At 43.9% G+C, this 18,741-nt stretch overlaps 1 pseudogene; it reads right to left on the bottom strand.

Moving 5' to 3' along the window:
* Window positions 1-1,257: 1,257 nt before the first annotated feature.
* Window positions 1,258-17,747, bottom strand: LOC107128515 (ATP-dependent RNA helicase DDX3Y-like; annotated as a pseudogene).
* Between the last annotated feature and the right edge of the window lie 994 nt (window positions 17,748-18,741).

Genomic DNA, 18,741 nt, shown 5'->3' with positions numbered 1-18,741 from the left:
GGCCAGAAATTCTCAGTTACCTCAGAACTTTTCCCAGCCTTACTCAATGGCGAGGTCTCCCCGTGAAAAGAAACTAGTTCAAAACATGGCCAACATTCCCAGTACTCATGGGTAATAGGGGGGTTCTCCATGTTCTCACCAGCAAGCCTCACATCTGAGTCTGTAGTAGGGCAGCCAATGCTAAGTGTATGTACTAGGCTGATGCATGCCTGTTCCTAAGGAAATACAGATGCTTACTTTTTAGATGAGTATATCTTTTTGGCTGCAGGCAGAGTAGGCTCTACATCTGAGAATATCACACAGAAAGTAGTTTGGGTTGATCTATTTGATTTTATTTTAATATAGAGGCCAAGAGCACCTTGTGAATGATGGAACAGATTTTAAGCTTGCTCTCATACTTACCGCTCCAACAAAGGCTGTACCTCAGTTTCCCGGCCAATGGATCAAAATGATATGGCTCCGATAACTGGAGGAACACCAGGGTCCTTAATCTTGTGTCAATTTAGATAAAATGACACAGACCCACGTGGAGTGGTTTTAAAGAGCGGAGAGTATAATAGGCAAGAAAGAAGGAAGGAAGAAGAAAACAGCTCCCCTGTACAGAGACAGAAGGCAGGGGGATTGGAACAAAGAGAAAAACCCCAAGTGTGACAGAAAAGTGGCTGCTTATATGAGGAGGCTGGAGGAGGTGGTGTCTGATTTGGATAGGGCTCAGGGGATTGGTTTGACCAAGCATGTCATTCAAGTAGCAGGAGAAAAAAACTGGCCCTTCCACCCTAGCCTTTTAATATGCAAATACAGGGCACCAGGATGTTTTACACATGTGTGGATATGTGGGGGTGGCCGTGTCGCCAGGCACATGTGGAGGCCAGGGCAAGAATAAGACTGCAGGAATTGCCATGTTTGGGTGGGCCAAGTTTCTGATGGCTGGTATTTGCATATCAAAGCTTGCTGGCCGGGCTTTAAGAGCCAGGGCTTTCCTGCTAGATAAGAAACCATCTCACGAATTTCTGGAGTTGCTCTAAAAGAAACAAAAACTTCCCAAGGACCCCTTTTCCTATCTGCCTAAAATAATTTCTTAATAACTCTTTTTTTTCCGAGACGGAGTCTTCTTCTGTCACCCAGGCTGGAGTGCAGTGGCACGATCTCGGCTCACTGCAACCTCTGCCTCCTGGGTTCACACGATTCTCCTCCTCAGACTCCTGAGTAGCTGGGATTACAGGCACACACCACCACGCCGGACTAATTTTTTGTGTATTTTTAGTAGAGACGGGGTTTCACTATTTTGGCCAGACTGGTCTCGAACTCCTGACCTCGTGATCCGCCCACCTCGGCCTCCGAAAGTGCTGGGATTACAGGCGTGAGCCACCATGCCTGGCTCTTAGTAACTCTTATAACAACAGTTATAATTTCCTACACATCCATCACTGTTGTAGAAGCCTCCATAGCCACCTCTACCACATCTGCTGCTGATGTCATGACCACCTCCACCACTGCAGCTGCTGCTTGTATGACTACTACTAAAGCCAGAACTGCCGGAACCACTACGTTGTCAATAGTCTCTGGCACCAAATGCTCCACTGAATCTTTTAGATCATGCACGAATACCACCCTTGTGGTGTTTATCAGCTATGTTTTCCAATCAAGCAGGCACTTCTTGTTTAAATTCTACAAGAATATCCAGCAAATCCTTTGTAATATTAATATTTCTTTCATTAAAGAATGAGATGGCAAGGCCCTAGTTTCCCACACATCCTGTACAGCCAATACAAGGCACATATTCTTCAATATCACTTGGCAAATCAAAATTGAAGCATGTTTCACATTTGAAATGTCTAGTCTTCATGCTGCCACAGCTGTAGCCACTAGAATTGGACTTTTCCCCAAGGAAAACTGGTGAAGGGCCTCCGTCTTGATCTCTCTGTGATTGGTCTCCATGAATACTAGTACAAGGATATATTTCATGGTATAAGAAATTCTCCAGAGAATCTGCTCCCTTTTTTGTCTCCACAAACTCTAAAGTCAGTGAATCCTTCCCTGGTGCATTTAAGAGATCAAGCAGAAATGACCGTTTATCTGGCTCTTCCACCCAAACTACTTCCACCCAAACTACTTCAGAGGTAGAGCCTACTCTGCCTACAGCCAAAAATATATATTCATCCAAAAAGTCACGAGCAAGCATCGTATTTCCTTAGGAAAAGTGGCACTAAACATCATGATGTGATGAATGCCCTTTGGTGGGATAGTATCTTGTTCAAGTATACAATGTATCTGAGGTCCAGATCCCGTATCCAACATCCTATCAACTTCATCCAACACTAAGTATTTGCAGAAGTCTAATCCAATCTTTCCTCTTTCCATCAAATCCACTAGACGTCCTGGCATGGCTACTAACAAGTGGCATCCATGTTCCAAGACCTGAATTTGTTGACCAATATCAGCATCACCATAAACTACACAAGGATGAACTCTACACTGGTATGAAAATTTTCTGGCTTCCTCATATCTGTACAGCCAATTCTCTTGTTGGGGCTAAAACCCAGGAGATTGGGTATTGTTCATGGTACCCATACCTTCCATTTTCCTTCACAGCCTTCAAAGCTTTTCCTGGACCATCTATATATATCTGACTCAGTACGGGTAAAAGAAATGCTGCAGTTTTCCCAGACCCTGCTTGGGCACAAGCCATTAAGTCTCTTTTTCCCCTAATAATAGGAATGGCATGTTTTTGCAGTGGAGTAGGATGAGTATAGTGAGTAAGCTCTGTGAGGTCCTCTGAGCTGGCCGCACCGTGGTCAAGCCATTGTGACATTCCCCCACCCTTGTGATAATATGCTTTGTGATATTCCCCATCCTTGTGAAGGTAGTTTCTAACATTCCTCCCCACCCTTGTGACAATACATGCTCCCCGCCCTTGTGAATGTACTTTGTAACATTCCTCCCTGCCCTTGTGAATGTATTTGTAACATCCATCCCCTGCCTGCAAAAAATTGCTTCTGACTCCACCGCCTATCCCAAACTTATAAGAATAAATGATAATCCCACCACCCTTTGCTGACTCCTTTCTCGGACTCAGCCCACTTGCACCCAAGTGAATAAACAGCCTTGTTGCTCACACTAAGCCTACTCAGGTGGTCTCTTATACGGACATGCATAATATTTGGTGCCAAAGACCCGGGACAGGGGAACTCCTTCGAGAGACTGGTCCCCTGTACTCACGCTCCCTCTGTGAGGAGATCCACCTATGACCTCGGGTCATCAGACCAGCCAGCCCAAGGACCATCTCACCAATTCCAAATCGGTAAGCAGTTCTTCACACTCGGGTGAGCGGTTTTTTCGCTCTCTACCTAACCTCTCTCACCTCCCTTCAATCTCTTTCCTTTCAATTTCAGTTCCTCTCCCTTCCTGGTAGAGACAAAAAGGAGATACACTTTATCCGTGCATTCAAAAATTCCAATGTTGGTCATGGACTTGGGAAGACAGTCTTCCCTTGGTGTCTGATCACCATGGGGACACCTGCCTTGATCATTCACTCACATTCCCTTGGTGGAAGGTCAATTGTGGGGATGCCTGCTTTGGCTGCTCACCCACATTACAGCCCAGGACTCAGTCAGGGACGCCTACTGGAAGTCTGTAGCTGCCACCTCCATTTCTCCATGTCTCTACCTTCCTTTTTAAACTTACCTTCTCCACTATGGGTAACTTTCTGCCATCCATTCCTCCCTCTTCCCCCTTAGCCTCTGTTCTTAAAAACCTAAAACCCGTTCGACTAACACCTGACCTAAAACCTAAACATCTTATTTTTTCTGTAATACTGCTTGGCCCCAGTACGAACTCAACAATAGTTCCAAGTGGCCAGAGAATGGTACTTTCGATTTGTCTATCCTATAAGACCTAGATAATTTTTGTCAAAAAATGGGCAAATGGTCCAAGGTGCCTTATGTCCAGGCATTTTTTTACACTTCATTCCCTCCCTAGTCTCTGCTCCCAATGCAACTTGTCCCAGATTTTCCTTCTTTCTCTCCCATCCGCTCCTCTGGTCTCCACCCCAAACTCAGAGTCCTCTGAATCCTCCTTTTCCACTGACCCCTCTTACCTCTCTTCTCCTCCCCTGGCCACTCCTCGCCAGGCTGAATCAGGTCCCAATTCTTCTATAGCCTCCACTCCCCCACCCTATAACCCTTCTATTACCTTCCCTCCTCACACCCGGTCAGGCTTACAGTTTCATTCCATGACTAGCTCTCCTCCACCTGCCCAACAATTTCCTCTTAGAGAGGTGGCTGGAGCTGAAGGCATAGTCAGGGTTCATGTGCCTTTTTCTCTATCAGACCTTTCCCAAATCAGACAGCATTTAGGCTCTTTCTCATCAGACCCCAATAAATATATACAGGAATTCCAATATCTAACTCAGTCCTTCAATTTAACCTGGAGTGAGATAAATGTCATCCTGACCTCTACCCTCTACCCAGATAAATGAGAAAGAGTTTATTCTCTAGCCCCGTCCTATGCAGACACCTGCCAGCTTCATGAGCCAGGCTTCCAAGAGCGCACCAGGGCAGTTCCCCGAGAGGATCCCTGTTGGCAATACCACACAGACTCCCCAGGTATAGCTAGGTGAGATTACATGGTCTCCTGCCTAGTCTAGGGGCACAAAAAGGCAGCATACAAAGCTGTTAATTATGACAAGCTAAAGGAAACTACCCAAGGTAAAAATGAAAACCCAGCCTAGTTCATGGCCCGCTTAGCAGCTACCCTTAGATGCTTTACAGCCCTAGACCCAGAGGGTCCAGAAGGCCGCCTTATCCTTAATATGCATTTTATGACCCAATGCAATCCTGACATTAGAAAAAAACTCCAAAAGTTGGATTCTGGCCCTCAAATCCCACAATAGGATTTAATCAACCTCACCTTCAAGGTGTTCAATAACAGAAAAGCAGCTGCAAAGTGGCAACGTATCTCTGAGTTATAGCTGCTTGCCTCCACTGTAAGACAACCCACAACCACTTCTCCAGCATACAAAACCTTCAGAACATCTAAGCCGCAGCTCCCCGGGGCTCCTAACACGCTGAAACCCCTGTGTGGGCCCCCACTGGAAGTCAGATTCTCTAACTCACATCGCTGCCACTCTTAAAGCTCTTGGAGTTCAAACCCAGTGTTCCTTGCCTGACTCCTTCCCAGATCTCCTTGGCTTAGCAGCTGAAAATTGATGCTGCCTGATTGCCTTGGAAGCCCTTGGACCATCATGGACGCCGAGCTTTGGGTAACTCTTACAGTGGAGGGTAAGTCCATATCCTGTTTAATCGATACAGGGGCTACCCCCTCCACATTACCTTCTTTTCAAGGGCCTGTTTCCCTTGCCCCCGTAACTGTTGTGGGTATTGACGGCCAGGCTTCTAGACCCCTTAAAACTCCCCAACTCTGGTGCCAACTTGGACAACATTCTTTTATGCACTCTTTTTTAGTTATCCCCACCTGCCCAGTTCCCTTACTAGGCCAAGACATTTTCATTAAATTATCTGCTTCCCTGACTATTCCTGGACTACAACCACACCTCATTGCTGTCCTTTTACCTGATTCAAGGCCTCCTTTGAATTCTCCTCTCATGTCTCCCTACCTTAATCCACAAGTATGGGATACCTCTACTCCCTCCTTGGTGACTAATCAGGCACCCCTTACCATCCCATTAAAACCTAATCACTCTTACCCCACTCAACACCAGTACCCCATCCCACAACAGGCTTTAAGAGGACTAAAGCCTGTTATCACTCACCTGTTACAGCATGGCTTTTTAAAGCCTACAAATTCTCCTTACAACTCCCTTATCCTACTAGTCCAGAAAGCGGACAAATCTTACAGCTTGGTTCAGGATCTTTGCCTTATTAACCAAATTGTCTTACCTATCCATCCTGTGGTGCCAAACCCATATACTCTTCTATCCTCAATACCTCCCTTCACAACTCATTATTCCATCCTTGACCTCAAAGATACTTTCCTCACTATTTTTGCACCCCTCATCCCAACCTCTTTTTGCTTTCACATGGACTGACCCTGACACCCACCAGTCTCAGCAACTCACCTGGACTGTACTGACACAAGGCTTCAGAGACAGCCCCCATTACTTTAGTCAAACTCTTTCTCATGATCTACTTTCTTTCCGTTCATCTGTTTCTCACCTTATTCAATATATGGACAACCTTCTCCTCTGCATCCCCTCTTATGAATCTTCCCAACAGGATACCCTCCTGCTCCTTCGACATATATTCTCAAAACAGTATTATATATCCCCCTCTAAAGCCCAAATTTCTTCCCCATCCATTACCTATCTTGGCAGAGTCCTTCATCAAAACCCACATGCTCTCCCTGCTAACTGTGTATGGCTAATCTCCAAAACCCCAACCACTTCTACAAAGCAATAACTCCTTTCCTTCCTAGGCGTGGTTGGATACTTTCGCCTTTGGATACCAGGTTTTGCAATCCAACTAAACCACTATGTAAACTCACAAAGGGAAACCTGACTGACCCCATAGACCCTAAGTCCTTTCCCCACTCTTCTTTTTGTTTCTTAAAGACAGCCCTAGAAACAGTCCCCACATTAGCACTCCCTAACTCGTCCCAAATCCTTCTTCTTACATATAGCTGAAATACAAGGCTGTGCGGTCAAGAGTTTTTACACAGGAACCAGGCCCACGACCTGTAGCCTTCCTATCCAAACAACTTAACCTCACAGTTCTAGGCTGGCCCTCATGTCTACATGCGGCAGCAGCTGCCGCTTCAATACTTCTAGAGGCCCTCAAGATCACAACCCATGCCCCACTTACTCACTATAGCTCTCATAAGTTTCAACATCTATTTTCCTAATCACGCTTGGCACATATACATTCCGCCTCCTAACTCCTCCAACTGTACTAACTATTCATTGAAACTCCCACAAAGTCTGTGTCCTGGCACAAACTTCAACCCATCCTCTCACCTTACACCTAGCACCAAACCTGAACTTCATGACTGTATCTCTCTAATCCATATGGCATCCTCCCCATTTCCCCATATTTCCCTCTTTCCTGTTCCTAATCCAGACCACACTTGGTTTATGATGGTAGTTCTTCAAGGCCCAATCATCAGTAACCAGCAAGGGCAGGCTATGCTGTAGTGTCTTCCACATCTGTCATTGAAGCTACTGCCCTGCCCCTTTCCACTACCTCTCAACAAGCTGAACTCATTGCTTTAAACTGGGCCCTTACCCTTGCAAAGGGACTACGTGTCAATATCTACACTGATTCCAAGTATGCCTTCCACATCCTATATCACCATGCTGTTATACGGGCAGAAAGAGGTTTTCTCACTACACAAGGGTCCTCCATCATCAATGCACCTTAATAAAAATCGTCCTTAAGACTGCTCTACTGCCCAAGGAAGCTGAAGTCATTCACTGCAAAGGGCATCAGAGGTCACCAGATCCCATTGCTTGAGGCAACACTTATGCTGATAATACAGCAAAAGAAGCAGCTAGTATTCGCATATCTGTCCCTCACGGCCAGTTTTCTTCCTTCTCATCTATCACTCCCACCTATTCTCCCATTGAAACTCTTACCTATCAATCCCTTCCTACTCAAGGCAAGTGGTCCTTGGATCAAGGAAAATTCCTCCTTCCTGCCTCACAGGCTCATTCTATCTTATCATCCTTTCATAACCTCTTTCATGTGGGTTACAAGCCAATGGCCCATCTCTTAGAACCTCTCATTTCTTTTCCATCATGGAAATCCATCCTCAAGGAAATTACTTCTCAGTGTTTCATCTGCTACTCTACCGCCCCTCAGGGATATCTCAGGCCCCCTCTGTTTCCTACACATCAAGCTAGAGGATTTGCCGCCACCCAAGACTGGCAGATTGACTTTACCCATATGCCCTGAGTCAAAAAACTAAGATATCTTTTGATCTGGGTAGATACATTCACTGGATGGGTAGAGGCCTTTCCCACAGGGTCTGAGAAGGCCACCACAGTCATTTCTTCCCTTCTGTCAGACATAATTCCTCTGTTTGGCCTTCTGACCTCTATACAGTCTGATAAGGACCGGCTGGCCTTCATTAGTCAGGTCACTCAAGCAGTCTCCCAGGCCCTTGGCATCCAGTGGAAACTTCATACCCCCTACCATCCTTAATCTTTGGGAAAGGTAGAAAGAACTAATGGTCTTTTAAAAACACACCTCACCAAGCTCAGCCTCCAACTTAAAAAAGACTGGACAGCACTTTTACCATTTGCCCTCCTTAGAATTAGAGCCTATCCTTGAGAAGTTACAGGGTATAGTCCATTTGAAAATTTACATGGACGTACCTTCTTGCTGGGCCCCAACCTCATGCCAGACACCAGCTCTCAAGGAGGACTATCTTCTGGTCCTCCAGCAGGCCAGACAGGAAATTCACCAGGCTGCTAATCTTTTCTTCCCTACTCCAGATTCCCAGCCATATGAAGACACCCTAGCTGGACAATCAGTTCTTGTTAAGAATCTGACCCCTCAAACTCTACAACCTCAATGGGCTGAACCCTATTTAGTCATCTATAGTACCCCAACTGCTGTCCGCCTGCAGGACCTTCCCTATTGGATTCACCGTTCCAGAATAAAGCTGTGTCCGCCAGCCAGCCTGATCTCTCCTCTTCCTCCTGGAAATCGCAGGTACTCTCCCCTACTTCCCTTAAACTCACTCGCATTTCTGAAGAACAGTAATAACCCTTATGAGCCTAATACATTCCTTCATTCTATTAGGTCTATTCATCCTTACCCTACTTTTTGTAACAGGGCTTTATGCAGTCACCCCCACCACTTGGACTGTGCCCCAAAAACTTGTCATCCCTACTATCTTCAGTCTAGTCATACTTCCTATTCACCATTCTCAACTACTCATAAATGCCCTGCCCTTGTTTACACTGCCGGTTTACACTTTTCCTCCAAACCATCATAACTGATATCTCCTGGTTTTACCTCAAACCGCCACCCTTAACTCGCTCTGGGAGTGGATAGAAGATCTTCAGTGGCAAGGTACACAATTCTTCTATCCTGATGAAGTCCTTTTTTTTTTTTTTTTTTTTTTTTTACTTTTCTATCCACTAATCCTTGCCCCCATTCTCCAGTCACTCTTACCTCTTCCTAGGTACCCCCAGCATACTATCAATCTCACCCACTCTCTCCTCACTGCTTCCAATCCTTCTCTAGCAAAGAATTGTTGGCTATGTGTTTCCCTTTCTTCCTGCTCTTACACAGCCATCCCGGCTCTACAGGCCGACTGGGCTACCTCTCCTGTCTCCCTGCACCTCCGAACCTCCTTTAATAGCCCTCATCTTTACCCGCCTGAGGAACTTCTTTACTTTCTAGACAGATTTGGTGAGAACTCCCTAGACATTTCGCACCAACAAGTTGCCACACTTCTCCGCATCTACTTGCAGCACCTTTCTCCTTATGTCAATTCCACCCCCCTCCCCCCGCCAATATTTGGACCCCTAATCACACAGACAACTATCCCTGTTGCTGCTCCTTTATGCATCTCCTGACAACAGCCTACTGGAATCCCTTTAGGCAACCTTCCACCTTCCAAATGTTCCTTTAGTCCTTATCTCCAGAACCCAGCCACACACATTACCAAACAGATGGGAGCATTCCAACTTCACATTACTGATAAGCCCCCTATCATTATTGACAAACTAAAAAAACATTGGCAGTCACTATTGTTTAGGAAGACACCTACCCTGCATCTCACTCCATCCTTGGCTACCCTCTCCCTGCTCATCTGACTCTCCTCCTGACCCCTCCTCTTGCTTGCTTTTACCCAGCCCCATCAATAGCAGTGAAAGGTTACTCGTAGACACTATGCGCTTTCTCATATACCATGAAAACCAAACCTCTCACTCTACACAATTGCACCATCAATCCCCATTACAACCTCTAACAGCTGCTGTCCTTGCTGGATCTCTAGGATTTGGGGTGCAGGACTCCTCTCAGTACACCATCTCACCTTTTCACTTTACATTTCCAGTTCTGCCTAACACAAGGTTGTTGGGAGCAAGCCCCGCAAAATCTGGCCATAAACAAAATCTCTGCAGCAATGTAACATGTCCATAATGGCCATAACGCCCAAGCTGGAAGGTTGTGGGTTTATCGGAATGAGGGCAAGGAACACCTGACCCGCCCAGGGCGGAAAACCGCTTAAAGGCATTCTTAAGCCACAAACAAAAACCTGAGCGATCTGTGTCTTAAGGGCGTGTTCCTGCTGCCATTAATTCAGCCCATCCCTTCGTTTCCCTTAAGGGATACTTTTAGTTAATTTAATATCTATAGAAACAATGCTAATGACTGGTTTGCTGTTAATAAATATGTGGGTAAATCTCTGTTCAGGGCTCTCAGCTCTGAAGGCTGTGAGACCCCTGATTTCCCACTTCACATCTCTATATTTCTGTGTGTGTGTCTTTAATTCCTCTAGCACCGCTGGGTTAGGGTCTCCCCGACTGAGCTGGTCTCAGCAAGAGGCGTCCATTCATGGGGGCTGGAATCCAGGTCGAAGGGTTGCCGGATCGACGGTTGGAATGGAAAACAAGCTGGAGGACACCCGAGTACTCTTAAAGCAATCCCCTGGTGAGTAAGAAGAGGAGCTCAGAAGCTTCAGGGTAACAATGGAGCAAGTTTGGGTTTGGTTCGTTTCACCTTGGAACTTTTTCACACTGATAAGGAGAAGGAACAAGAGTATAGCGAAGTAACAGAAGAGGTTACAGAGCATGTTTATTTGCCAGCTGAAGCTAAAGCGGCAAAGGAAGGAGAGGTTCATCCCTACCCTTCTGCACCCCCTCATTATTATTTTGAAGAAAACGACCCCCCAGATCTTTCTTTTCCGGAGTACACTGGGCGAAAAGTAATTACCCCAGTTACTGTTCGAGCAGCGCCTCGAGCGACTGCTCTTAGTTTGATTCAGGCAGGAATTCAGCAAGCTAGACAAGAGGGTGATTTAGAGACTTGGCAGTTCCCTGTTAGAATACATACCCCAGATCAAGAGGGGAATATTATAGCTACATTTGAGCCTTTTCCTTTTAAATTACTCAAAGAATTAAAACAAGCAATAAGTCAGTATAGACCAGGTTCTCCTTTTGTAGTGGGACTGTTTAAGAATGTTACTGTTTCTAGTCGAATGATACCGACACCTACTGACTGGGACGCTCTGCTGGTAGTGCCGCAGTAGATTTATGCTGCACGAAAGCTGTGAGTCTTCTGCCTGGGGAACCCTCGCAAAAGGTCCCAACAGGAGTCTGTGGACCCTTGCCAGCAGGGACAATAGGATTACTTTTAGGAAGGTCTAGTGTAAGTTTAAAAGGCATACAAATACATACAGGAGTCATTGATTCAGATTACAATGGGGAAATTCAAATTGTTGTATCTACTTCTGTTCCTGGAAAGCAGAGCCAGGAGAGCGCATAGCACAGCTCCTGATTGTGCCATATTTGGGAATGGGGAAAAGTGAAACTAAACTAAAGAAATGGGAGGATTTGGAAACACAAATAAACAAGGCAAAGCAGATTATTGGGTAAATCAAATTACTGATAAACGTCCTACCTGTGAAATAACTATTCAAGGAAAGAAATTTAAAGGTTTGGTAGATATGGGAGCGGAAATTTCAATCATTTCTCTACAGCACTGGCTGTCCACGTGGCCAATTCAACCCACCCAATTTAACATAGTTGGAGTTGGTAAAGCTGCTGAAGTATATCAAAGTAGTTATATTTTGCATTGTGAGGGGCCTGATGGACAACCTAGGACCATTCAACCAATTATAACTTCTGTACCTATACATTTATGGGCAAGAGATTTATTACAACAATGGGGAGCACAAGTTCTAATTCCAGAACAATTATATAGCTCTCAAAGTCAACATACAATGCATGAAATGGGTTATGTCCCTGGTATGAGACCAGAAAAAAATTTGCAAGGTTTAAAAAAACCGCTTCAAGTGGAAAAACAGAGTTCCCACCAAAGATTAGGAAAAAAATTTTGATGGCGGCCATTGTTAAGCCTCCAGAACCTATACCTTTAAAATGGTTAACAGATAAGCCAATTTGGATAGAACAATGGCCACTAAGTAAAGAAAAACTGGAGGCTTTAGAGAAATTAGTTGCTGAACGATTAGAAAATGGGCACATAGCTCCAACATATTCTCCTTGGAATTCTCCAGTTTTTGTAATTAAGAAAAAAATCAGGTAAATGGAGAATGTTAACTGACTTAAGAGCCAGCAATTCAGTTATACGACCTGTGGGAGCATTACAGGCAGGATTGCCTTCACCTGCTATAATTCCAAAAAATTGGCCTTCAGGCCGGGCGTGGTGGCTCAAGCCTGTAATCCCAGCACTTTGGGAGGCCGAGACGGGCGGATCACGAGATCAGGAGATCGAGACCATCCTGGCGAACACGGTGAAACCCCCTCTCTACTAAAAAATACAAAAAACTAGCCGGGCGAGGCAGCGGGCGCCTGTAGTCCTAGCTACTCGGGAGGCTGAGGCAGGAGAATGGCGTAAACCTGGGGGGCGGAGCTTGCAGTGAGCTGAGATCCGGCCACTGCACTCTAGCCCGGGCGACAGAGCCAGACTCCGTCTCAAAAAAAAAAAAAAAAAAAAATTGGCCTTCAATAGTCATAGATTTAAAAGACTGTTTCTTTACTATCCCCTTAGCTGAGCAAGACTGTGAATGGTTTGCATTTACAATTCCTGCAGTAAACAACCTGCAGCCTGCTAACCATTATCACTGGAAAGTGTTGCCACAGTGCATGTTAAACAGTCCAACTATTTGCCAGAGGTATGTGGGATAAGCCATTGAACCTACTCATCAAAACTTTTCACAGTGTTACATTATTCACTATATGGATGATATACTTTGTGCTGCCCACACTCGAGAAATACCACTCCAATGTTATGATCACTTGCAAAATTCAATTTCTCATGCTGGTTTAATTACAGCTCCTGACAAAATTCAGACTACTACTCCTTACTCCTACTTGGGGACCTTAGTAAATGACACTACCATTGTGCCACAGAAAGTAACCATACATAGGGATAAATTAAAAACATTAAATGATTTTCAAAAATTACTAGGGGATATTAATTGGATATGACCTGCTCTCTACCTATGCCATAAATAATCTGTTTTCTATCCTTAGAGGAAATCCTAGTCTCACTAGCCCTTGGCAATTAACAAAGGAGGTGGAGGCAGAGTTACAACCGATTGAAAAACAAGTCCATAAAGCTCAGATAAATAGAATAGATTCAGAGAAGACTCTAGATTTGCTAATCTTTTCAACTCAGCATTCACCTACTGGTGTTATTGTCCAAGAACAGGACTTAGTAGAGTGGCTTTTTCTTCCACATACTAATTCACGGACTCTAACTCCTTATTTAGATCAAATTGCTACTATGATAGGGATTGGGAGAACTGGATTGTTAAATTACATGGATATGATCCTGGAAAAATTATTGTCCCTCTCACAAAGGCACAAATACAGCAAGCTTTTATAAATAGTCTTACTTGGCAAACCCATTTAGCTGACTTTGTGGGTATTCTCGATAATCATTTTCCTAAAATGAAGCTGGTTCAGTTTTTGAAATTAACTAATTGGATTCTCCCTAAAATAACTAAATTTAAACCAATTGAAGGTGCTGAGAATGTTTTTACAGATGGGTCTAGTAATGGTAAAGCTTCTTATTCTGGTTCAAAAAGTAAAGTTTTCCAGACTTCCTATACTTCAACTCAAAAAGTGGTGCTTGTAGCTGTAATTGAGGTATTGACTGCTTCTGATATGCCTATTAATGTGATTTCTGATTCTTCATACGTGATTCATTCCACACAGTTAATTGAAAATGCTCAGTTACAATTTCATATAGATGAACAACTGCTGACAAAAACAAAAAAGGAGGAGAAATAGGGATTACAGGACAGCCCATATACAATTTAATCTAGCATTATTTGGTGAAAAGATCCAATGACAAAAAGTTGGGAAATAGGTAAAATAATAACTTGGGGTAGAGGTTATGCTTGTATTTCTCCAGGCCAAAACCAACAGCCGATTTGGGTACTATCAAGACACCTGAAACCTTATTATGAGCCAGATGCCGAGGAAGGGACTCTGGGAGGATCCCGGGGACCCCCCAGTTGCAGACATGTTGAGACTGACGCTGAGGAGGACCCCTACTGTCACGGCCCACACCCGTCGAACACAGCCACCCACCTGGGGGCAGATCAAGAAGCTGTCACAGATGGCAAAAGAAAACCTGAGGAAAGTGGGACAACCAGTCACAATGAATAATTTAATGGTAGCTATGATAGCAGTTATCACCACTGCCGTGAGCATTCCTTCAATAAGGGCTGGTAATAATGCCTGGATGCAATCACTATGACACAGTTACACATGCTTTCTGATCTCAGTATTTACCATAATAAATCTGATCCTATAATTGAGGCATACCACCCTCAAAAACCTATTTGTAAACAGGATTGGACCCAGTTAGAAAAAATGAATGTACTTGTTTAGGAAGATTGCTCTGCAGAACAGGCAGAGGTGCTGCACAACGATTCCTATGGAATCATTATTGATCGGTTCCCTAAGGGATGTTTAGCTTAAATTGCACCTCTCGGTCTGCGTGCCATGGCCATACTATGTTCAGATGATCTGAACAAATCAGATGGTAAAAATGATAAGTACGGCAAAAGTTCCTATTATCTGGAACCATGGCGGTATAGTGGCACCTCAACCTCAAATGATATGGCCCGCTGTAGGAGCTAAACATAAGGATTTGTGGAAACTATTTAATGCTCTTAATAAGATCAAAATTTGGGAAAGAATAAAAAAAAAAATCTAGAAGGACACTCTACAAACTTGTTTTTGGATATAGCAAAATTAAAAGAACAAATATTTAAAGCATCCCAGGCACACCTGACCTTAATGCCAGAAACTGGAGTGTTTAAAGGAGCTGCAGACAAATTAGCAGCTAGTAACCCATTTAAATGGATAAAAACACTTGGAAGCTCTGTGATTTCAATGATGATTGTGCTTTTAATCTATGTTGTTTGTCTTTGTATAGTCTGCAGATGCGGATCCCGACTCCTGCAAGAAGTAGCTCACCGTGACAAAGCTGCCCTTTTATCTTTTTGCAAATCAAAGTAGGGAGACATGTTGGGAGCAAGCCCCCCCAAAACTGGCCATAAACAAAACCTCTGCAGCAATGTAACATGTCCATAATGGCCATAACGCCCAAGTTGGAAGGTTGAGGGTTTATGGGAATGAGGGCAAGGAACACCTGGCCCGTCCAGGGCGGAAAACCACTTAAAGACATTCTTAAGCCACAAACAAAAGCCTGAGCGATCTGTGACTTAAGGGCGTGTTCCCCCTGCAATTAATTCGGCCCATCACTTCATTTCCCATAAGGGATACTTTTAGTTAATTTAATATCTATAGAAACAATGCTAATGACTGGTTTGCTGTTAATAAATATGTGGGTAAATCTCTGTTCAGGGCTCTCAGCTCTGAAGGCTGTGAGACCCCTGATTCCCCACTTCACACCTCTATATTTCTGTGTGTGTCTTTAATTCCTCTAGCGCCACTTGGGTAGGGTCTCCCCGACCGAGCTGGTCTCTTCTTTTTATGTGGCTCTTCCACCTACATGTGCCTACCTGCCAGCTAGATGGGCACATGTTCCCTAGTCTTCCTTACCCCCAAAATCCAGTTTGTAGATGGGAACGAACAACTGCCTGTCCCCCTCATGACATCAACATGACAAAAAACAGTCTTCCCACTAATCCCTTTACTTATGGGTCTAGGACTTTCTGCCTCCACTATTGCACTTTGAACTGGAATAGCAGGCATCTCAACCTCTGTCATAACATTCCACAGCCTCTTTAATGACTTCTCTGCTAGCGTTACAGATATATCTCAAACTTTATCTGTCGTCTAAGCCCAGGTTGACTCTTTAGCTGCAGTTGTCCTCCAGAACCGCCAAGGCCTCAATTTACTCACTGCTGGAAAAGGAGGACTTGGTATATTTATTAATGAAGAGTGTTGTTTTCACTTAAATCAATCTGGCCTGGTATATGGTAACATCAAAAAACTCAAAGAGCTCAAAAACTCACTAATCAGGCAACTAATTATGCTGGACCCACCTGGTCACTCTCTAACTGGGTATCCTGGCTTCTTCCAATCGTTAGTCCTGTAATACCTATCTTCCTCCTTCTCTTATTGGGCCTTATGTCTTCCGATTAATCTCTCAATTCCTACAAAACTGCATCCAGGCTATCACTAATCACTCTGTGTGACAAATGCTGCTTTTAACAACCCCACAATATCACCCCTTCCCCCAAAATCTTACTTCAGTCTAATCTCTCCCACTTTGGGTTCCCATGCTGCCCCAATCCCACTTGAAGCAGCTCTAAGAAATGTTGCCCATCAGCCGTCCATACTGCCCCCAAAATTTTCACCCAAAGTTTTCATTACTTTCTTATTTTATTTCTTCATTATTAACATAAAAAGACAGGAATATAAGGTCCTCTGAGCTGGCCGCACCATGGTCAAGCCATTGTGACATTCCCCCGCCCTTGTGATAATGTACTTTGTGATATTGCCCGTCCTTGTGAATGTACTTTGTAACATTTCTCCCCTGCCCTTGTGACAATACACCAGCCCCACCCTTGTGAATGTACTTTGTAACATTCCCCCCGCCCTTGTGAATGTACTTTGTAACATCTATCTGCTGCCCGCAAAAATTTGCTCCTGACTCAACCGCCTATCCCAAACCTGTAAGAACCAATGATAATCCCACCACCCTTTGCTGATTCCTTTCTCAGATTTAGCCCATTTGCACCCAAGTGAATAAACAGCCTTGTTGCTCACACTAAGCCTGCTCAAGTGGTCTCTTATACAGACGCAGGTAACAAGCTCAATGTTCCCCACGATAATTTCTCCCATGTCAACATTGCTGAAATTTTCAATATGTGGAAGACAGTTACTGCTGGTTGCCTCTATTGGTATGTCATCACATTTCTCAAAGTTAATCCCAGTGTTTCCTCCAGAAAAGAGTACCTACTCCAAGCATTCACTTGGTGGAAGCGGTTTTGACCAATAATCTTTATCTGACTTGTCACACCAATGACTGTGTCCACTCCGTTCAAATTTGCCAAAGCCAGTTCTGTCACCATGACTGCCAATACCATCATAGTCACTCCATCCAGGATCATCAAATCTTCCCCTTGATCCACTTCCATAATCACTGAAATAACCAGGCTTTCCTCTTGAATCCGAGACCCAAAACTGCTATATGCATCCTTATCTTTGCTACAACTCCAACCTGAACTGTCTTTATCATAGAATCCTTTAGATGCTTCCTTGTTCCTTAAGTGAGGAGGTATATAGCACTCTTGGCTTGCTGTACTTCCTCCTCCACTCTGTTTATCAGAGGCGTTCAGGTCCAGATGAGCAAACTGCTCCTCCAGGTCGAGGGGATTTTCTATCACCATATGACTCATCCCTGAAAAGAAGTGGAAAATCAAGGTCGTCCACTGTAAGTATGAGACAAAATATCCTAGTTTGTTCATTTTTAAAAATTATTTATTTATTTTCCCCCACCCCCACACCACTGGGTTAGCTCAAAGGGCCCGTCTTCAAGCTTTGAAATTCTTTCTTCTGCTTGGTCTAGTCTAGTCTATTGATAAATTTTTCAATTGTATTTTGATATTCTTTAAGTAAGGTTTTCAGTTGCAGAAACTCTGATTGATTTCTTTTGAAGGTGCTTATCTCTTCCTTCTTTTCCTGGATCGTGTTAGTAGTTTCTTTTTGTTGATTTTCAATCTCATCTTGAACATCTTTGAGTTTTCTTGGAATCCATGGGTTGAATTCTTTAGCCGACATTTCTGAGTTTCCATTTTAGTTGGGGGCCATTATTGGAGAACTAGTGTGATCTTCTGGTGGTGTCACAGCATTCACATTTTTCATGGTGCCAGAATTCCTGTGTGGGTTCTTTCTCCTTTGGAGATAACTGGCATTTCTAATTTTTGTAATTATTTTCCTATAGGTAAAATTCCCCCCCTTTCAATCTGTATATTATTGGTTTTTTTTTCTTCTTTCCCTTTCTCCTCCTTGACAGAGGGTGTGACTATAAAGTATGTTGGAGAGGGTCTTTTGGCTTTACGTCCATATTGCTACATACTTCTGTGAGCAGGTTTCATATTGGGCTGTGTAGTTCAACCTACATGCTGGTATATGGTGTTAAAGCAAACTAAATATGGCCTGAGAGGGACTCCATACTTCCATATTTGAGTCCTTGTGGATGAACTGTAACCTAGCTTAATAGGCAGACAAAATTGAAAACCTAACTTAGTAGTATGCATTTGTAACAATAGCTAAGTTTTAGCCAGTCCCAGTGGCCATACTTTAACCATTTATACACTGCTGAGTGTTCAAACTATGTTCAAAGAAGGCATATGTGGAGCTGTAACCAATCCAGCTGTTCTGTACCTCACTTCCAATTTCCGTATGTCATTTCCCTTTTTTTTGTCTATAAATCTTCCACCATGTGGCTGCACTGGAGTCTTTGTGAATCTGCCTGATTCTAGGGACTGCCCAATTCATGAATTGTTCATTGCTAAATTAAACTTTTAAAAATATAATTCAGCTGAAGTTTTTCTTTTATCAATGGTTTTATGGTTCAGAGCTAGTGGTTGTGCAACAGATGG

The sequence above is a fragment of the Macaca fascicularis genome, chromosome X (assembly GCF_037993035.2).
Source record: "Macaca fascicularis isolate 582-1 chromosome X, T2T-MFA8v1.1".
NCBI lineage: Eukaryota > Metazoa > Chordata > Mammalia > Primates > Cercopithecidae > Macaca > Macaca fascicularis.
This window is presented reverse-complemented; position numbering and strand designations above follow the sequence as displayed.